At 46.9% G+C, this 18,497-nt stretch overlaps 14 non-coding genes across 14 annotated transcripts; all 14 read left to right on the top strand.

The window, feature by feature from the left end:
* The first annotated feature begins 449 nt into the window (after positions 1 to 449).
* LOC142284139 (U2 spliceosomal RNA) lies at positions 450 to 640 on the top strand. The gene has a single exon (XR_012745681.1). It is a non-coding gene; the product is annotated as a U2 spliceosomal RNA (small nuclear RNA).
* Positions 641 to 1,757: 1,117 nt separating this feature from the next.
* LOC142284138 (U2 spliceosomal RNA) lies at positions 1,758 to 1,948 on the top strand. Its single transcript, XR_012745680.1, has one exon. It is a non-coding gene; the product is annotated as a U2 spliceosomal RNA (small nuclear RNA).
* A 1,117-nt stretch (positions 1,949 to 3,065) lies between these two features.
* Positions 3,066 to 3,256, top strand: LOC142284137 (U2 spliceosomal RNA). The gene has a single exon (XR_012745679.1). It is a non-coding gene; the product is annotated as a U2 spliceosomal RNA (small nuclear RNA).
* Positions 3,257 to 4,373: 1,117 nt separating this feature from the next.
* Positions 4,374 to 4,564, top strand: LOC142284272 (U2 spliceosomal RNA). Its single transcript, XR_012745796.1, has one exon. It is a non-coding gene; the product is annotated as a U2 spliceosomal RNA (small nuclear RNA).
* Positions 4,565 to 5,681: 1,117 nt separating this feature from the next.
* On the top strand, positions 5,682 to 5,872 carry LOC142284271 (U2 spliceosomal RNA). Its single transcript, XR_012745795.1, has one exon. It is a non-coding gene; the product is annotated as a U2 spliceosomal RNA (small nuclear RNA).
* Positions 5,873 to 6,989: 1,117 nt separating this feature from the next.
* LOC142284270 (U2 spliceosomal RNA) lies at positions 6,990 to 7,180 on the top strand. The gene has a single exon (XR_012745794.1). It is a non-coding gene; the product is annotated as a U2 spliceosomal RNA (small nuclear RNA).
* A 1,117-nt stretch (positions 7,181 to 8,297) lies between these two features.
* Positions 8,298 to 8,488, top strand: LOC142284269 (U2 spliceosomal RNA). Its single transcript, XR_012745793.1, has one exon. It is a non-coding gene; the product is annotated as a U2 spliceosomal RNA (small nuclear RNA).
* Positions 8,489 to 9,605: 1,117 nt separating this feature from the next.
* Positions 9,606 to 9,796, top strand: LOC142284268 (U2 spliceosomal RNA). The gene has a single exon (XR_012745792.1). It is a non-coding gene; the product is annotated as a U2 spliceosomal RNA (small nuclear RNA).
* A 1,336-nt stretch (positions 9,797 to 11,132) lies between these two features.
* LOC142284212 (U2 spliceosomal RNA) lies at positions 11,133 to 11,316 on the top strand. The gene has a single exon (XR_012745747.1). It is a non-coding gene; the product is annotated as a U2 spliceosomal RNA (small nuclear RNA).
* Positions 11,317 to 12,433: 1,117 nt separating this feature from the next.
* On the top strand, positions 12,434 to 12,624 carry LOC142284266 (U2 spliceosomal RNA). Its single transcript, XR_012745790.1, has one exon. It is a non-coding gene; the product is annotated as a U2 spliceosomal RNA (small nuclear RNA).
* Positions 12,625 to 13,741: 1,117 nt separating this feature from the next.
* Positions 13,742 to 13,932, top strand: LOC142284265 (U2 spliceosomal RNA). Its single transcript, XR_012745789.1, has one exon. It is a non-coding gene; the product is annotated as a U2 spliceosomal RNA (small nuclear RNA).
* A 1,117-nt stretch (positions 13,933 to 15,049) lies between these two features.
* Positions 15,050 to 15,240, top strand: LOC142284201 (U2 spliceosomal RNA). The gene has a single exon (XR_012745739.1). It is a non-coding gene; the product is annotated as a U2 spliceosomal RNA (small nuclear RNA).
* A 1,117-nt stretch (positions 15,241 to 16,357) lies between these two features.
* Positions 16,358 to 16,548, top strand: LOC142284264 (U2 spliceosomal RNA). Its single transcript, XR_012745788.1, has one exon. It is a non-coding gene; the product is annotated as a U2 spliceosomal RNA (small nuclear RNA).
* Positions 16,549 to 17,665: 1,117 nt separating this feature from the next.
* Positions 17,666 to 17,856, top strand: LOC142284263 (U2 spliceosomal RNA). Its single transcript, XR_012745787.1, has one exon. It is a non-coding gene; the product is annotated as a U2 spliceosomal RNA (small nuclear RNA).
* Positions 17,857 to 18,497: the final 641 nt, after the last annotated feature.

Genomic DNA, 18,497 nt, shown 5'->3' with positions numbered 1-18,497 from the left:
GGGTGGTAGGGGGATGACAGGAGAAGGGAAGCGGGTGGTGAGAAAGGTACAGAGGGCAGGGTTTGGGGGCTGGGAAGGAAAGGGAAAAGATTAGGGTTTGGGGATGATGAAAGGGCTTTCTACGGGTAAGGATGGCAAAGGGTGGCAGTGACGGAAAGTCAGGCAACCTGTCCTGTCCGTCTTTTTGTATCGTGAATTGGAAAGACTGCAAGGGGGAGGGGAGTTGCTTGCGCCCTAAAGGAGGAGTTATTCAGATTCATTGCAGTGGGCGGCGGCTGCAAAACGCACCATTCTTCTTGTTTTTGCTCTGCAAAGCAGCCTTTTCAAGGGTTGGCTTGGGTGACAAAATGTCTTGTGTAGGCGTGGGTTTGTCTCCCTCTCGCTCTCTCTCCCTAAGATGTGTCCGGCATAGGCCAGGGTGCCACTCGAGGCCCAAACCAATTCTGGTTATCGCTTCTCGGCCTTTTGGCTAAGATCAAGTGTAGTATCTGTTCTTATCAGTTTAATATCTGATACGTCCCCTATCTGGGGACCATATATTAAATGGATTTTTAGAACAGGGAGATGGAAAAAGAGCTTGCTCTGTCCACTCCACGCATTGACCTGGTATTGCAGTACCTCCAGGAACGGTGCACCCCTTCTTAACCCAGTTTCCAAAAGCAGAACTCGATTCACCTGATTCATATTAGCCCGATTAGCGAATTGAAATGAATTTTTATCTAACACACTTTTTACTTGCTTTATTCATCCAAATAGCAAACTCATCACCACTCAACTTCACCAACTCTGCTATGTCCCGTGCAGTATCTTGTTGTCAGTCTAATCTAGATCATGTGTAATTGAATGGAATAGATCCCTTTTGGACAAAGTGGAGTCAGATGCTGCAGTGACCACAGGTGTGAGAGGATCTACAATTGGCATCTGGTGTTATCTCTCTGCTTCCACTCCAAATAAAGTTACCTGTTGTTACCTGAACGTCAAATACTAAGAATGGGCGGCCTATGAAAGAATTAGTACTTTCATTAAGTATACTAAACCGGCTAATTGGGAATAGACAAACTGTAAAAAGCCCTCTGAGAAAGCCCCTCTCTAACCTTTGTTAGTAAGCTTTTCTGTAGCCTGCCTGTTGATGTATTTTCGGTTTGAACAGTGCACAACATGAAGAGACGGAACACTGGCGGCTTGTCACAATGCCCCCCGATGACATCACAATAGCGCTGCTGCCTAGAAAACAAGCTGCGCAGAAGAAGTTGTTCTTTGGGTGGGAGGGTGGGCTAGTGGAAGGAGGGGGCAATCTCTTTTTTTCCCGGGTGGTAGGGGGATGACAGGAGAAGGGAAGCGGGTGGTGAGAAAGGTACAGAGGGCAGGGTTTGGGGGCTGGGAAGGAAAGGGAAAAGATTAGGGTTTGGGGATGATGAAAGGGCTTTCTACGGGTAAGGATGGCAAAGGGTGGCAGTGACGGAAAGTCAGGCAACCTGTCCTGTCCGTCTTTTTGTATCGTGAATTGGAAAGACTGCAAGGGGGAGGGGAGTTGCTTGCGCCCTAAAGGAGGAGTTATTCAGATTCATTGCAGTGGGCGGCGGCTGCAAAACGCACCATTCTTCTTGTTTTTGCTCTGCAAAGCAGCCTTTTCAAGGGTTGGCTTGGGTGACAAAATGTCTTGTGTAGGCGTGGGTTTGTCTCCCTCTCGCTCTCTCTCCCTAAGATGTGTCCGGCATAGGCCAGGGTGCCACTCGAGGCCCAAACCAATTCTGGTTATCGCTTCTCGGCCTTTTGGCTAAGATCAAGTGTAGTATCTGTTCTTATCAGTTTAATATCTGATACGTCCCCTATCTGGGGACCATATATTAAATGGATTTTTAGAACAGGGAGATGGAAAAAGAGCTTGCTCTGTCCACTCCACGCATTGACCTGGTATTGCAGTACCTCCAGGAACGGTGCACCCCTTCTTAACCCAGTTTCCAAAAGCAGAACTCGATTCACCTGATTCCTATTAGCCCGATTAGCGAATTGAAATGAATTTTTATCTAACACACTTTTTACTTGCTTTATTCATCCAAATAGCAAACTCATCACCACTCAACTTCACCAACTCTGCTATGTCCCGTGCAGTATCTTGTTGTCAGTCTAATCTAGATCATGTGTAATTGAATGGAATAGATCCCTTTTGGACAAAGTGGAGTCAGATGCTGCAGTGACCACAGGTGTGAGAGGATCTACAATTGGCATCTGGTGTTATCTCTCTGCTTCCACTCCAAATAAAGTTACCTGTTGTTACCTGAACGTCAAATACTAAGAATGGGCGGCCTATGAAAGAATTAGTACTTTCATTAAGTATACTAAACCGGCTAATTGGGAATAGACAAACTGTAAAAAGCCCTCTGAGAAAGCCCCTCTCTAACCTTTGTTAGTAAGCTTTTCTGTAGCCTGCCTGTTGATGTATTTTCGGTTTGAACAGTGCACAACATGAAGAGACGGAACACTGGCGGCTTGTCACAATGCCCCCCGATGACATCACAATAGCGCTGCTGCCTAGAAAACAAGCTGCGCAGAAGAAGTTGTTCTTTGGGTGGGAGGGTGGGCTAGTGGAAGGAGGGGGCAATCTCTTTTTTTCCCGGGTGGTAGGGGGATGACAGGAGAAGGGAAGCGGGTGGTGAGAAAGGTACAGAGGGCAGGGTTTGGGGGCTGGGAAGGAAAGGGAAAAGATTAGGGTTTGGGGATGATGAAAGGGCTTTCTACGGGTAAGGATGGCAAAGGGTGGCAGTGACGGAAAGTCAGGCAACCTGTCCTGTCCGTCTTTTTGTATCGTGAATTGGAAAGACTGCAAGGGGGAGGGGAGTTGCTTGCGCCCTAAAGGAGGAGTTATTCAGATTCATTGCAGTGGGCGGCGGCTGCAAAACGCACCATTCTTCTTGTTTTTGCTCTGCAAAGCAGCCTTTTCAAGGGTTGGCTTGGGTGACAAAATGTCTTGTGTAGGCGTGGGTTTGTCTCCCTCTCGCTCTCTCTCCCTAAGATGTGTCCGGCATAGGCCAGGGTGCCACTCGAGGCCCAAACCAATTCTGGTTATCGCTTCTCGGCCTTTTGGCTAAGATCAAGTGTAGTATCTGTTCTTATCAGTTTAATATCTGATACGTCCCCTATCTGGGGACCATATATTAAATGGATTTTTAGAACAGGGAGATGGAAAAAGAGCTTGCTCTGTCCACTCCACGCATTGACCTGGTATTGCAGTACCTCCAGGAACGGTGCACCCCTTCTTAACCCAGTTTCCAAAAGCAGAACTCGATTCACCTGATTCCTATTAGCCCGATTAGCGAATTGAAATGAATTTTTATCTAACACACTTTTTACTTGCTTTATTCATCCAAATAGCAAACTCATCACCACTCAACTTCACCAACTCTGCTATGTCCCGTGCAGTATCTTGTTGTCAGTCTAATCTAGATCATGTGTAATTGAATGGAATAGATCCCTTTTGGACAAAGTGGAGTCAGATGCTGCAGTGACCACAGGTGTGAGAGGATCTACAATTGGCATCTGGTGTTATCTCTCTGCTTCCACTCCAAATAAAGTTACCTGTTGTTACCTGAACGTCAAATACTAAGAATGGGCGGCCTATGAAAGAATTAGTACTTTCATTAAGTATACTAAACCGGCTAATTGGGAATAGACAAACTGTAAAAAGCCCTCTGAGAAAGCCCCTCTCTAACCTTTGTTAGTAAGCTTTTCTGTAGCCTGCCTGTTGATGTATTTTCGGTTTGAACAGTGCACAACATGAAGAGACGGAACACTGGCGGCTTGTCACAATGCCCCCCGATGACATCACAATAGCGCTGCTGCCTAGAAAACAAGCTGCGCAGAAGAAGTTGTTCTTTGGGTGGGAGGGTGGGCTAGTGGAAGGAGGGGGCAATCTCTTTTTTTCCCGGGTGGTAGGGGGATGACAGGAGAAGGGAAGCGGGTGGTGAGAAAGGTACAGAGGGCAGGGTTTGGGGGCTGGGAAGGAAAGGGAAAAGATTAGGGTTTGGGGATGATGAAAGGGCTTTCTACGGGTAAGGATGGCAAAGGGTGGCAGTGACGGAAAGTCAGGCAACCTGTCCTGTCCGTCTTTTTGTATCGTGAATTGGAAAGACTGCAAGGGGGAGGGGAGTTGCTTGCGCCCTAAAGGAGGAGTTATTCAGATTCATTGCAGTGGGCGGCGGCTGCAAAACGCACCATTCTTCTTGTTTTTGCTCTGCAAAGCAGCCTTTTCAAGGGTTGGCTTGGGTGACAAAATGTCTTGTGTAGGCGTGGGTTTGTCTCCCTCTCGCTCTCTCTCCCTAAGATGTGTCCGGCATAGGCCAGGGTGCCACTCGAGGCCCAAACCAATTCTGGTTATCGCTTCTCGGCCTTTTGGCTAAGATCAAGTGTAGTATCTGTTCTTATCAGTTTAATATCTGATACGTCCCCTATCTGGGGACCATATATTAAATGGATTTTTAGAACAGGGAGATGGAAAAAGAGCTTGCTCTGTCCACTCCACGCATTGACCTGGTATTGCAGTACCTCCAGGAACGGTGCACCCCTTCTTAACCCAGTTTCCAAAAGCAGAACTCGATTCACCTGATTCCTATTAGCCCGATTAGCGAATTGAAATGAATTTTTATCTAACACACTTTTTACTTGCTTTATTCATCCAAATAGCAAACTCATCACCACTCAACTTCACCAACTCTGCTATGTCCCGTGCAGTATCTTGTTGTCAGTCTAATCTAGATCATGTGTAATTGAATGGAATAGATCCCTTTTGGACAAAGTGGAGTCAGATGCTGCAGTGACCACAGGTGTGAGAGGATCTACAATTGGCATCTGGTGTTATCTCTCTGCTTCCACTCCAAATAAAGTTACCTGTTGTTACCTGAACGTCAAATACTAAGAATGGGCGGCCTATGAAAGAATTAGTACTTTCATTAAGTATACTAAACCGGCTAATTGGGAATAGACAAACTGTAAAAAGCCCTCTGAGAAAGCCCCTCTCTAACCTTTGTTAGTAAGCTTTTCTGTAGCCTGCCTGTTGATGTATTTTCGGTTTGAACAGTGCACAACATGAAGAGACGGAACACTGGCGGCTTGTCACAATGCCCCCCGATGACATCACAATAGCGCTGCTGCCTAGAAAACAAGCTGCGCAGAAGAAGTTGTTCTTTGGGTGGGAGGGTGGGCTAGTGGAAGGAGGGGGCAATCTCTTTTTTTCCCGGGTGGTAGGGGGATGACAGGAGAAGGGAAGCGGGTGGTGAGAAAGGTACAGAGGGCAGGGTTTGGGGGCTGGGAAGGAAAGGGAAAAGATTAGGGTTTGGGGATGATGAAAGGGCTTTCTACGGGTAAGGATGGCAAAGGGTGGCAGTGACGGAAAGTCAGGCAACCTGTCCTGTCCGTCTTTTTGTATCGTGAATTGGAAAGACTGCAAGGGGGAGGGGAGTTGCTTGCGCCCTAAAGGAGGAGTTATTCAGATTCATTGCAGTGGGCGGCGGCTGCAAAACGCACCATTCTTCTTGTTTTTGCTCTGCAAAGCAGCCTTTTCAAGGGTTGGCTTGGGTGACAAAATGTCTTGTGTAGGCGTGGGTTTGTCTCCCTCTCGCTCTCTCTCCCTAAGATGTGTCCGGCATAGGCCAGGGTGCCACTCGAGGCCCAAACCAATTCTGGTTATCGCTTCTCGGCCTTTTGGCTAAGATCAAGTGTAGTATCTGTTCTTATCAGTTTAATATCTGATACGTCCCCTATCTGGGGACCATATATTAAATGGATTTTTAGAACAGGGAGATGGAAAAAGAGCTTGCTCTGTCCACTCCACGCATTGACCTGGTATTGCAGTACCTCCAGGAACGGTGCACCCCTTCTTAACCCAGTTTCCAAAAGCAGAACTCGATTCACCTGATTCATATTAGCCCGATTAGCGAATTGAAATGAATTTTTATCTAACACACTTTTTACTTGCTTTATTCATCCAAATAGCAAACTCATCACCACTCAACTTCACCAACTCTGCTATGTCCCGTGCAGTATCTTGTTGTCAGTCTAATCTAGATCATGTGTAATTGAATGGAATAGATCCCTTTTGGACAAAGTGGAGTCAGATGCTGCAGTGACCACAGGTGTGAGAGGATCTACAATTGGCATCTGGTGTTATCTCTCTGCTTCCACTCCAAATAAAGTTACCTGTTGTTACCTGAACGTCAAATACTAAGAATGGGCGGCCTATGAAAGAATTAGTACTTTCATTAAGTATACTAAACCGGCTAATTGGGAATAGACAAACTGTAAAAAGCCCTCTGAGAAAGCCCCTCTCTAACCTTTGTTAGTAAGCTTTTCTGTAGCCTGCCTGTTGATGTATTTTCGGTTTGAACAGTGCACAACATGAAGAGACGGAACACTGGCGGCTTGTCACAATGCCCCCCGATGACATCACAATAGCGCTGCTGCCTAGAAAACAAGCTGCGCAGAAGAAGTTGTTCTTTGGGTGGGAGGGTGGGCTAGTGGAAGGAGGGGGCAATCTCTTTTTTTCCCGGGTGGTAGGGGGATGACAGGAGAAGGGAAGCGGGTGGTGAGAAAGGTACAGAGGGCAGGGTTTGGGGGCTGGGAAGGAAAGGGAAAAGATTAGGGTTTGGGGATGATGAAAGGGCTTTCTACGGGTAAGGATGGCAAAGGGTGGCAGTGACGGAAAGTCAGGCAACCTGTCCTGTCCGTCTTTTTGTATCGTGAATTGGAAAGACTGCAAGGGGGAGGGGAGTTGCTTGCGCCCTAAAGGAGGAGTTATTCAGATTCATTGCAGTGGGCGGCGGCTGCAAAACGCACCATTCTTCTTGTTTTTGCTCTGCAAAGCAGCCTTTTCAAGGGTTGGCTTGGGTGACAAAATGTCTTGTGTAGGCGTGGGTTTGTCTCCCTCTCGCTCTCTCTCCCTAAGATGTGTCCGGCATAGGCCAGGGTGCCACTCGAGGCCCAAACCAATTCTGGTTATCGCTTCTCGGCCTTTTGGCTAAGATCAAGTGTAGTATCTGTTCTTATCAGTTTAATATCTGATACGTCCCCTATCTGGGGACCATATATTAAATGGATTTTTAGAACAGGGAGATGGAAAAAGAGCTTGCTCTGTCCACTCCACGCATTGACCTGGTATTGCAGTACCTCCAGGAACGGTGCACCCCTTCTTAACCCAGTTTCCAAAAGCAGAACTCGATTCACCTGATTCATATTAGCCCGATTAGCGAATTGAAATGAATTTTTATCTAACACACTTTTTACTTGCTTTATTCATCCAAATAGCAAACTCATCACCACTCAACTTCACCAACTCTGCTATGTCCCGTGCAGTATCTTGTTGTCAGTCTAATCTAGATCATGTGTAATTGAATGGAATAGATCCCTTTTGGACAAAGTGGAGTCAGATGCTGCAGTGACCACAGGTGTGAGAGGATCTACAATTGGCATCTGGTGTTATCTCTCTGCTTCCACTCCAAATAAAGTTACCTGTTGTTACCTGAACGTCAAATACTAAGAATGGGCGGCCTATGAAAGAATTAGTACTTTCATTAAGTATACTAAACCGGCTAATTGGGAATAGACAAACTGTAAAAAGCCCTCTGAGAAAGCCCCTCTCTAACCTTTGTTAGTAAGCTTTTCTGTAGCCTGCCTGTTGATGTATTTTCGGTTTGAACAGTGCACAACATGAAGAGACGGAACACTGGCGGCTTGTCACAATGCCCCCCGATGACATCACAATAGCGCTGCTGCCTAGAAAACAAGCTGCGCAGAAGAAGTTGTTCTTTGGGTGGGAGGGTGGGCTAGTGGAAGGAGGGGGCAATCTCTTTTTTTCCCGGGTGGTAGGGGGATGACAGGAGAAGGGAAGCGGGTGGTGAGAAAGGTACAGAGGGCAGGGTTTGGGGGCTGGGAAGGAAAGGGAAAAGATTAGGGTTTGGGGATGATGAAAGGGCTTTCTACGGGTAAGGATGGCAAAGGGTGGCAGTGACGGAAAGTCAGGCAACCTGTCCTGTCCGTCTTTTTGTATTGTGAATTGGAAAGACTGCAAGGGGGAGGGGAGTTGCTTGCGCCCTAAAGGAGGAGTTATTCAGATTCATTGCAGTGGGCGGCGGCTGCAAAACGCACCATTCTTCTTGTTTTTGCTCTGCAAAGCAGCCTTTTCAAGGGTTGGCTTGGGTGACAAAATGTCTTGTGTAGGCGTGGGTTTGTCTCCCTCTCGCTCTCTCTCCCTAAGATGTGTCCGGCATAGGCCAGGGTGCCACTCGAGGCCCAAACCAATTCTGGTTATCGCTTCTCGGCCTTTTGGCTAAGATCAAGTGTAGTATCTGTTCTTATCAGTTTAATATCTGATACGTCCCCTATCTGGGGACCATATATTAAATGGATTTTTAGAACAGGGAGATGGAAAAAGAGCTTGCTCTGTCCACTCCACGCATTGACCTGGTATTGCAGTACCTCCAGGAACGGTGCACCCCTTCTTAACCCAGTTTCCAAAAGCAGAACTCGATTCACCTGATTCATATTAGCCCGATTAGCGAATTGAAATGAATTTTTATCTAACACACTTTTTACTTGCTTTATTCATCCAAATAGCAAACTCATCACCACTCAACTTCACCAACTCTGCTATGTCCCGTGCAGTATCTTGTTGTCAGTCTAATCTAGATCATGTGTAATTGAATGGAATAGATCCCATTTGGACAAAGTGGAGTCAGATGCTGCAGTGACCACAGGTGTGAGAGGATCTACAATTGGCATCTGGTGTTATCTCTCTGCTTCCACTCCAAATAAAGTTACCTGTTGTTACCTGAACGTCAAATACTAAGAATGGGCGGCCTATGAAAGAATTAGTACTTTCATTAAGTATACTAAACCGGCTAATTGGGAATAGACAAACTGTAAAAAGCCCTCTGAGAAAGCCCCTCTCTAACCTTTGTTAGTAAGCTTTTCTGTAGCCTGCCTGTTGATGTATTTTCGGTTTGAACAGTGCACAACATGAAGAGACGGAACACTGGCGGCTTGTCACAATGCCCCCCGATGACATCACAATAGCGCTGCTGCCTAGAAAACAAGCTGCGCAGAAGAAGTTGTTCTTTGGGTGGGAGGGTGGGCTAGTGGAAGGAGGGGGCAATCTCTTTTTTTCCCGGGTGGTAGGGGGATGACAGGAGAAGGGAAGCGGGTGGTGAGAAAGGTACAGAGGGCAGGGTTTGGGGGCTGGGAAGGAAAGGGAAAAGATTAGGGTTTGGGGATGATGAAAGGGCTTTCTACGGGTAAGGATGGCAAAGGGTGGCAGTGACGGAAAGTCAGGCAACCTGTCCTGTCCGTCTTTTTGTATCGTGAATTGGAAAGACTGCAAGGGGGAGGGGAGTTGCTTGCGCCCTAAAGGAGGAGTTATTCAGATTCATTGCAGTGGGCGGCGGCTGCAAAACGCACCATTCTTCTTGTTTTTGCTCTGCAAAGCAGCCTTTTCAAGGGTTGGCTTGGGTGACAAAATGTCTTGTGTAGGCGTGGGTTTGTCTCCCTCTCGCTCTCTCTCCCTAAGATGTGTCCGGCATAGGCCAGGGTGCCACTCGAGGCCCAAACCAATTCTGGTTATCGCTTCTCGGCCTTTTGGCTAAGATCAAGTGTAGTATCTGTTCTTATCAGTTTAATATCTGATACGTCCCCTATCTGGGGACCATATATTAAATGGATTTTTAGAACAGGGAGATGGAAAAAGAGCTTGCTCTGTCCACTCCACGCATTGACCTGGTATTGCAGTACCTCCAGGAACGGTGCACCCCTTCTTAACCCAGTTTCCAAAAGCAGAACTCGATTCACCTGATTCATATTAGCCCGATTAGCGAATTGAAATGAATTTTTATCTAACACACTTTTTACTTGCTTTATTCATCCAAATAGCAAACTCATCACCACTCAACTTCACCAACTCTGCTATGTCCCGTGCAGTATCTTGTTGTCAGTCTAATCTAGATCATGTGTAATTGAATGGAATAGATCCCTTTTGGACAAAGTGGAGTCAGATGCTGCAGTGACCACAGGTGTGAGAGGATCTACAATTGGCATCTGGTGTTATCTCTCTGCTTCCACTCCAAATAAAGTTACCTGTTGTTACCTGAACGTCAAATACTAAGAATGGGCGGCCTATGAAAGAATTAGTACTTTCATTAAGTATACTAAACCGGCTAATTGGGAATAGACAAACTGTAAAAAGCCCTCTGAGAAAGCCCCTCTCTAACCTTTGTTAGTAAGCTTTTCTGTAGCCTGCCTGTTGATGTATTTTCGGTTTGAACAGTGCACAACATGAAGAGACGGAACACTGGCGGCTTGTCACAATGCCCCCCGATGACATCACAATAGCGCTGCTGCCTAGAAAACAAGCTGCGCAGAAGAAGTTGTTCTTTGGGTGGGAGGGTGGGCTAGTGGAAGGAGGGGGCAATCTCTTTTTTTCCCGGGTGGTAGGGGGATGACAGGAGAAGGGAAGCGGGTGGTGAGAAAGGTACAGAGGGCAGGGTTTGGGGGCTGGGAAGGAAAGGGAAAAGATTAGGGTTTGGGGATGATGAAAGGGCTTTCTACGGGTAAGGATGGCAAAGGGTGGCAGTGACGGAAAGTCAGGCAACCTGTCCTGTCCGTCTTTTTGTATCGTGAATTGGAAAGACTGCAAGGGGGAGGGGAGTTGCTTGCGCCCTAAAGGAGGAGTTATTCAGATTCATTGCAGTGGGCGGCGGCTGCAAAACGCACCATTCTTCTTGTTTTTGCTCTGCAAAGCAGCCTTTTCAAGGGTTGGCTTGGGTGACAAAATGTCTTGTGTAGGCGTGGGTTTGTCTCCCTCTCGCTCTCTCTCCCTAAGATGTGTCCGGCATAGGCCAGGGTGCCACTCGAGGCCCAAACCAATTCTGGTTATCGCTTCTCGGCCTTTTGGCTAAGATCAAGTGTAGTCCCTTCATTGGGTTTGCCTTGGTCTTGGCTGGGAGGGGCCCGGGCTTGCACAACCGCTGGCCTCGGGGATTGTTGCGCCTTTTGGTGCTTACGTCCCCTTGTGGCTGGTGGTTCCTGGGCTCGGGAGGCGATCACCCAGGCACTGCGCTTTTGTGTGGTGGCCTGCTGGCCTTCGGGGCTACCTTGATTCTGAAAATTGCGGATGAAATCTCATCTGTTCTTATCAGTTTAATATCTGATACGTCCCCTATCTGGGGACCATATATTAAATGGATTTTTAGAACAGGGAGATGGAAAAAGAGCTTGCTCTGTCCACTCCACGCATTGACCTGGTATTGCAGTACCTCCAGGAACGGTGCACCCCTTCTTAACCCAGTTTCCAAAAGCAGAACTCGATTCACCTGATTCATATTAGCCCGATTAGCGAATTGAAATTAATTTTTATCTAACACACTTTTTACTTGCTTTATTCATCCAAATAGCAAACTCATCACCACTCAACTTCACCAACTCTGCTATGTCCCGTTCAGTATCTTGTTGTCAGTCTAATCTAGATCATGTGTAATTGAATGGAATAGATCCCTTTTGGACAAAGTGGAGTCAGATGCTGCAGTGACCACAGGTGTGAGAGGATCTACAATTGGCATCTGGTGTTATCTCTCTGCTTCCACTCCAAATAAAGTTACCTGTTGTTACCTGAACGTCAAATACTAAGAATGGGCGGCCTATGAAAGAATTAGTACTTTCATTAAGTATACTAAACCGGCTAATTGGGAATAGACAAACTGTAAAAAGCCCTCTGAGAAAGCCCCTCTCTAACCTTTGTTAGTAAGCTTTTCTGTAGCCTGCCTGTTGATGTATTTTCGGTTTGAACAGTGCACAACATGAAGAGACGGAACACTGGCGGCTTGTCACAATGCCCCCCGATGACATCACAATAGCGCTGCTGCCTAGAAAACAAGCTGCGCAGAAGAAGTTGTTCTTTGGGTGGGAGGGTGGGCTAGTGGAAGGAGGGGGCAATCTCTTTTTTTCCCGGGTGGTAGGGGGATGACAGGAGAAGGGAAGCGGGTGGTGAGAAAGGTACAGAGGGCAGGGTTTGGGGGCTGGGAAGGAAAGGGAAAAGATTAGGGTTTGGGGATGATGAAAGGGCTTTCTACGGGTAAGGATGGCAAAGGGTGGCAGTGACGGAAAGTCAGGCAACCTGTCCTGTCCGTCTTTTTGTATCGTGAATTGGAAAGACTGCAAGGGGGAGGGGAGTTGCTTGCGCCCTAAAGGAGGAGTTATTCAGATTCATTGCAGTGGGCGGCGGCTGCAAAACGCACCATTCTTCTTGTTTTTGCTCTGCAAAGCAGCCTTTTCAAGGGTTGGCTTGGGTGACAAAATGTCTTGTGTAGGCGTGGGTTTGTCTCCCTCTCGCTCTCTCTCCCTAAGATGTGTCCGGCATAGGCCAGGGTGCCACTCGAGGCCCAAACCAATTCTGGTTATCGCTTCTCGGCCTTTTGGCTAAGATCAAGTGTAGTATCTGTTCTTATCAGTTTAATATCTGATACGTCCCCTATCTGGGGACCATATATTAAATGGATTTTTAGAACAGGGAGATGGAAAAAGAGCTTGCTCTGTCCACTCCACGCATTGACCTGGTATTGCAGTACCTCCAGGAACGGTGCACCCCTTCTTAACCCAGTTTCCAAAAGCAGAACTCGATTCACCTGATTCATATTAGCCCGATTAGAGAATTGAAATGAATTTTTATCTAACACACTTTTTACTTGCTTTATTCATCCAAATAGCAAACTCATCACCACTCAACTTCACCAACTCTGCTATGTCCCGTGCAGTATCTTGTTGTCAGTCTAATCTAGATCATGTGTAATTGAATGGAATAGATCCCTTTTGGACAAAGTGGAGTCAGATGCTGCAGTGACCACAGGTGTGAGAGGATCTACAATTGGCATCTGGTGTTATCTCTCTGCTTCCACTCCAAATAAAGTTACCTGTTGTTACCTGAACGTCAAATACTAAGAATGGGCGGCCTATGAAAGAATTAGTACTTTCATTAAGTATACTAAACCGGCTAATTGGGAATAGACAAACTGTAAAAAGCCCTCTGAGAAAGCCCCTCTCTAACCTTTGTTAGTAAGCTTTTCTGTAGCCTGCCTGTTGATGTATTTTCGGTTTGAACAGTGCACAACATGAAGAGACGGAACACTGGCGGCTTGTCACAATGCCCCCCGATGACATCACAATAGCGCTGCTGCCTAGAAAACAAGCTGCGCAGAAGAAGTTGTTCTTTGGGTGGGAGGGTGGGCTAGTGGAAGGAGGGGGCAATCTCTTTTTTTCCCGGGTGGTAGGGGGATGACAGGAGAAGGGAAGCGGGTGGTGAGAAAGGTACAGAGGGCAGGGTTTGGGGGCTGGGAAGGAAAGGGAAAAGATTAGGGTTTGGGGATGATGAAAGGGCTTTCTACGGGTAAGGATGGCAAAGGGTGGCAGTGACGGAAAGTCAGGCAACCTGTCCTGTCCGTCTTTTTGTATCGTGAATTGGAAAGACTGCAAGGGGGAGGGGAGTTGCTTGCGCCCTAAAGGAGGAGTTATTCAGATTCATTGCAGTGGGCGGCGGCTGCAAAACGCACCATTCTTCTTGTTTTTGCTCTGCAAAGCAGCCTTTTCAAGGGTTGGCTTGGGTGACAAAATGTCTTGTGTAGGCGTGGGTTTGTCTCCCTCTCGCTCTCTCTCCCTAAGATGTGTCCGGCATAGGCCAGGGTGCCACTCGAGGCCCAAACCAATTCTGGTTATCGCTTCTCGGCCTTTTGGCTAAGATCAAGTGTAGTATCTGTTCTTATCAGTTTAATATCTGATACGTCCCCTATCTGGGGACCATATATTAAATGGATTTTTAGAACAGGGAGATGGAAAAAGAGCTTGCTCTGTCCACTCCACGCATTGACCTGGTATTGCAGTACCTCCAGGAACGGTGCACCCCTTCTTAACCCAGTTTCCAAAAGCAGAACTCGATTCACCTGATTCATATTAGCCCGATTAGCGAATTGAAATGAATTTTTATCTAACACACTTTTTACTTGCTTTATTCATCCAAATAGCAAACTCATCACCACTCAACTTCACCAACTCTGCTATGTCCCGTGCAGTATCTTGTTGTCAGTCTAATCTAGATCATGTGTAATTGAATGGAATAGATCCCTTTTGGACAAAGTGGAGTCAGATGCTGCAGTGACCACAGGTGTGAGAGGATCTACAATTGGCATCTGGTGTTATCTCTCTGCTTCCACTCCAAATAAAGTTACCTGTTGTTACCTGAACGTCAAATACTAAGAATGGGCGGCCTATGAAAGAATTAGTACTTTCATTAAGTATACTAAACCGGCTAATTGGGAATAGACAAACTGTAAAAAGCCCTCTGAGAAAGCCCCTCTCTAACCTTTGTTAGTAAGCTTTTCTGTAGCCTGCCTGTTGATGTATTTTCGGTTTGAACAGTGCACAACATGAAGAGACGGAACACTGGCGGCTTGTCACAATGCCCCCCGATGACATCACAATAGCGCTGCTGCCTAGAAAACAAGCTGCGCAGAAGAAGTTGTTCTTTGGGTGGGAGGGTGGGCTAGTGGAAGGAGGGGGCAATCTCTTTTTTTCCCGGGTGGTAGGGGGATGACAGGAGAAGGGAAGCGGGTGGTGAGAAAGGTACAGAGGGCAGGGTTTGGGGGCTGGGAAGGAAAGGGAAAAGATTAGGGTTTGGGGATGATGAAAGGGCTTTCTACGGGTAAGGATGGCAAAGGGTGGCAGTGACGGAAAGTCAGGCAACCTGTCCTGTCCGTCTTTTTGTATCGTGAATTGGAAAGACTGCAAGGGGGAGGGGAGTTGCTTGCGCCCTAAAGGAGGAGTTATTCAGATTCATTGCAGTGGGCGGCGGCTGCAAAACGCACCATTCTTCTTGTTTTTGCTCTGCAAAGCAGCCTTTTCAAGGGTTGGCTTGGGTGACAAAATGTCTTGTGTAGGCGTGGGTTTGTCTCCCTCTCGCTCTCTCTCCCTAAGATGTGTCCGGCATAGGCCAGGGTGCCACTCGAGGCCCAAACCAATTCTGGTTATCGCTTCTCGCCCTCTTGGCTAAGATCAAGTGTAGTATCTGTTCTTATCAGTTTAATATCTGATACGTCCCCTATCTGGGGACCATATATTAAATGGATTTTTAGAACAGGGAGATGGAAAAAGAGCTTGCTCTGTCCACTCCACGCATTGACCTGGTATTGCAGTACCTCCAGGAACGGTGCACCCCTTCTTAACCCAGTTTCCAAAAGCAGAACTCGATTCACCTGATTCATATTAGCCCGATTAGCGAATTGAAATGAATTTTTATCTAACACACTTTTTACTTGCTTTATTCATCCAAATAGCAAACTCATCACCACTCAACTTCACCAACTCTGCTATGTCCCGTGCAGTATCTTGTTGTCAGTCTAATCTAGATCATGTGTAATTGAATGGAATAGATCCCTTTTGGACAAAGTGGAGTCAGATGCTGCAGTGACCACAGGTGTGAGAGGATCTACAATTGGCATCTGGTGTTATCTCTCTGCTTCCACTCCAAATAAAGTTACCTGTTGTTACCTGAACGTCAAATACTAAGAATGGGCGGCCTATGAAAGAATTAGTACTTTCATTAAGTATACTAAACCGGCTAATTGGGAATAGACAAACTGTAAAAAGCCCTCTGAGAAAGCCCCTCTCTAACCTTTGTTAGTAAGCTTTTCTGTAGCCTGCCTGTTGATGTATTTTCGGTTTGAACAGTGCACAACATGAAGAGACGGAACACTGGCGGCTTGTCACAATGCCCCCCGATGACATCACAATAGCGCTGCTGCCTAGAAAACAAGCTGCGCAGAAGAAGTTGTTCTTTGGGTGGGAGGGTGGGCTAGTGGAAGGAGGGGGCGATCTCTTTTTTTCCCGGGTGGTAGGGGGATGACAGGAGAAGGGAAGCGGGTGGTGAGAAAGGTACAGAGGGCAGGGTTTGGGGGCTGGGAAGGAAAGGGAAAAGATTAGGGTTTGGGGATGATGAAAGGGCTTTCTACGGGTAAGGATGGCAAAGGGTGTCAGTGACGGAAAGTCAGGCAACCTGTCCTGTCCGTCTTTTTGTATCGTGAATTGGAAAGACTGCAAGGGGGAGGGGAGTTGCTTGCGCCCTAAAGGAGGAGTTATTCAGATTCATTGCAGTGGGCGGCGGCTGCAAAACGCACCATTCTTCTTGTTTTTGCTCTGCAAAGCAGCCTTTTCAAGGGTTGGCTTGGGTGACAAAATGTCTTGTGTAGGCGTGGGTTTGTCTCCCTCTCGCTCTCTCTCCCTAAGATGTGTCCGGCATAGGCCAGGGTGCCACTCGAGGCCCAAACCAATTCTGGTTATCGCTTCTCGGCCTTTTGGCTAAGATCAAGTGTAGTATCTGTTCTTATCAGTTTAATATCTGATACGTCCCCTATCTGGGGACCATATATTAAATGGATTTTTAGAACAGGGAGATGGAAAAAGAGCTTGCTCTGTCCACTCCACGCATTGACCTGGTATTGCAGTACCTCCAGGAACGGTGCACCCCTTCTTAACCCAGTTTCCAAAAGCAGAACTCGATTCACCTGATTCATATTAGCCCGATTAGCGAATTGAAATGAATTTTTATCTAACACACTTTTTACTTGCTTTATTCATCCAAATAGCAAACTCATCACCACTCAACTTCACCAACTCTGCTATGTCCCGTGCAGTATCTTGTTGTCAGTCTAATCTAGATCATGTGTAATTGAATGGAATAGATTCCTTTTGGACAAAGTGGAGTCAGATGCTGCAGTGACCACAGGTGTGAGAGGATCTACAATTGGCATCTGGTGTTATCTCTCTGCTTCCACTCCAAATAAAGTTACCTGTTGTTACCTGAACGTCAAATACTAAGAATGGGCGGCCTATGAAAGAATTAGTACTTTCATTAAGTATACTAAACCGGCTAATTGGGAATAGACAAACTGTAAAAAGCCCTCTGAGAAAGCCCCTCTCTAACCTTTGTTAGTAAGCTTTTCTGTAGCCTGCCTGTTGATGTATTTTCGGTTTGAACAGTGCACAACATGAAGAGACGGAACACTGGCGGCTTGTCACAATGCCCCCCGATGACATCACAATAGCGCTGCTGCCTAGAAAACAAGCTGCGCAGAAGAAGTTGTTCTTTGGGTGGGAGGGTGGGCTAGTGGAAGGAGGGGGCGATCTCTTTTTTTCCCGGGTGGTAGGGGGATGACAGGAGAAGGGAAGCGGGTGGTGAGAAAGGTACAGAGGGCAGGGTTTGGGGGCTGGGAAGGAAAGGGAAAAGATTAGGGTTTGGGGATGATGAAAGGGCTTTCTACGGGTAAGGATGGCAAAGGGTGTCAGTGACGGAAAGTCAGGCAACCTGTCCTGTCCGTCTTTTTGTATCGTGAATTGGAAAGACTGCAAGGGGGAGGGGAGTTGCTTGCGCCCTAAAGGAGGAGTTATTCAGATTCATTGCAGTGGGCGGCGGCTGCAAAACGCACCATTCTTCTTGTTTTTGCTCTGCAAAGCAGCCTTTTCAAGGGTTGGCTTGGGTGACAAAATGTCTTGTGTAGGCGTGGGTTTGTCTCCCTCTCGCTCTCTCTCCCTAAGATGTGTCCGGCATAGGCCAGGGTGCCACTCGAGGCCCAAACCAATTCTGGTTATCGCTTCTCGGCCTTTTGGCTAAGATCAAGTGTAGTATCTGTTCTTATCAGTTTAATATCTGATACGTCCCCTATCTGGGGACCATATATTAAATGGATTTTTAGAACAGGGAGATGGAAAAAGAGCTTGCTCTGTCCACTCCACGCATTGACCTGGTATTGCAGTACCTCCAGGAACGGTGCACCCCTTCTTAACCCAGTTTCCAAAAGCAGAACTCGATTCACCTGATTCATATTAGCCCGATTAGCGAATTGAAATGAATTTTTATCTAACACACTTTTTACTTGCTTTATTCATCCAAATAGCAAACTCATCACCACTCAACTTCACCAACTCTGCTATGTCCCGTGCAGTATCTTGTTGTCAGTCTAATCTAGATCATGTGTAATTGAATGGAATAGATCCCTTTTGGACAAAGTGGAGTCAGATGCTGCAGTGACCACAGGTGTGAGAGGATCTACAATTGGCATCTGGTGTTATCTCTCTGCTTCCACTCCAAATAAAGTTACCTGTTGTTACCTGAACGTCAAATACTAAGAATGGGCGGCCTATGAAAGAATTAGTACTTTCATTAAGTATACTAAACCGGCTAATTGGGAATAGACAAACTGTAAAAAGCCCTCTGAGAAAGCCCCTCTCTAACCTTTGTTAGTAAGCTTTTCTGTAGCCTGCCTGTTGATGTATTTTCGGTTTGAACAGTGCACAACATGAAGAGACGGAACACTGGCGGCTTGTCACAATGCCCCCCGATGACATCACAATAGCGCTGCTGCCTAGAAAACAAGCTGCGCAGAAGAAGTTGTTCTTTGGGTGGGAGGGTGGGCTAGTGG

Source organism: Anomaloglossus baeobatrachus, unplaced genomic scaffold (genome assembly GCF_048569485.1).
Source record: "Anomaloglossus baeobatrachus isolate aAnoBae1 unplaced genomic scaffold, aAnoBae1.hap1 Scaffold_563, whole genome shotgun sequence".
In the NCBI taxonomy this organism is placed as follows: Eukaryota; Metazoa; Chordata; class Amphibia; order Anura; family Aromobatidae; genus Anomaloglossus; species Anomaloglossus baeobatrachus.
This window is presented reverse-complemented; position numbering and strand designations above follow the sequence as displayed.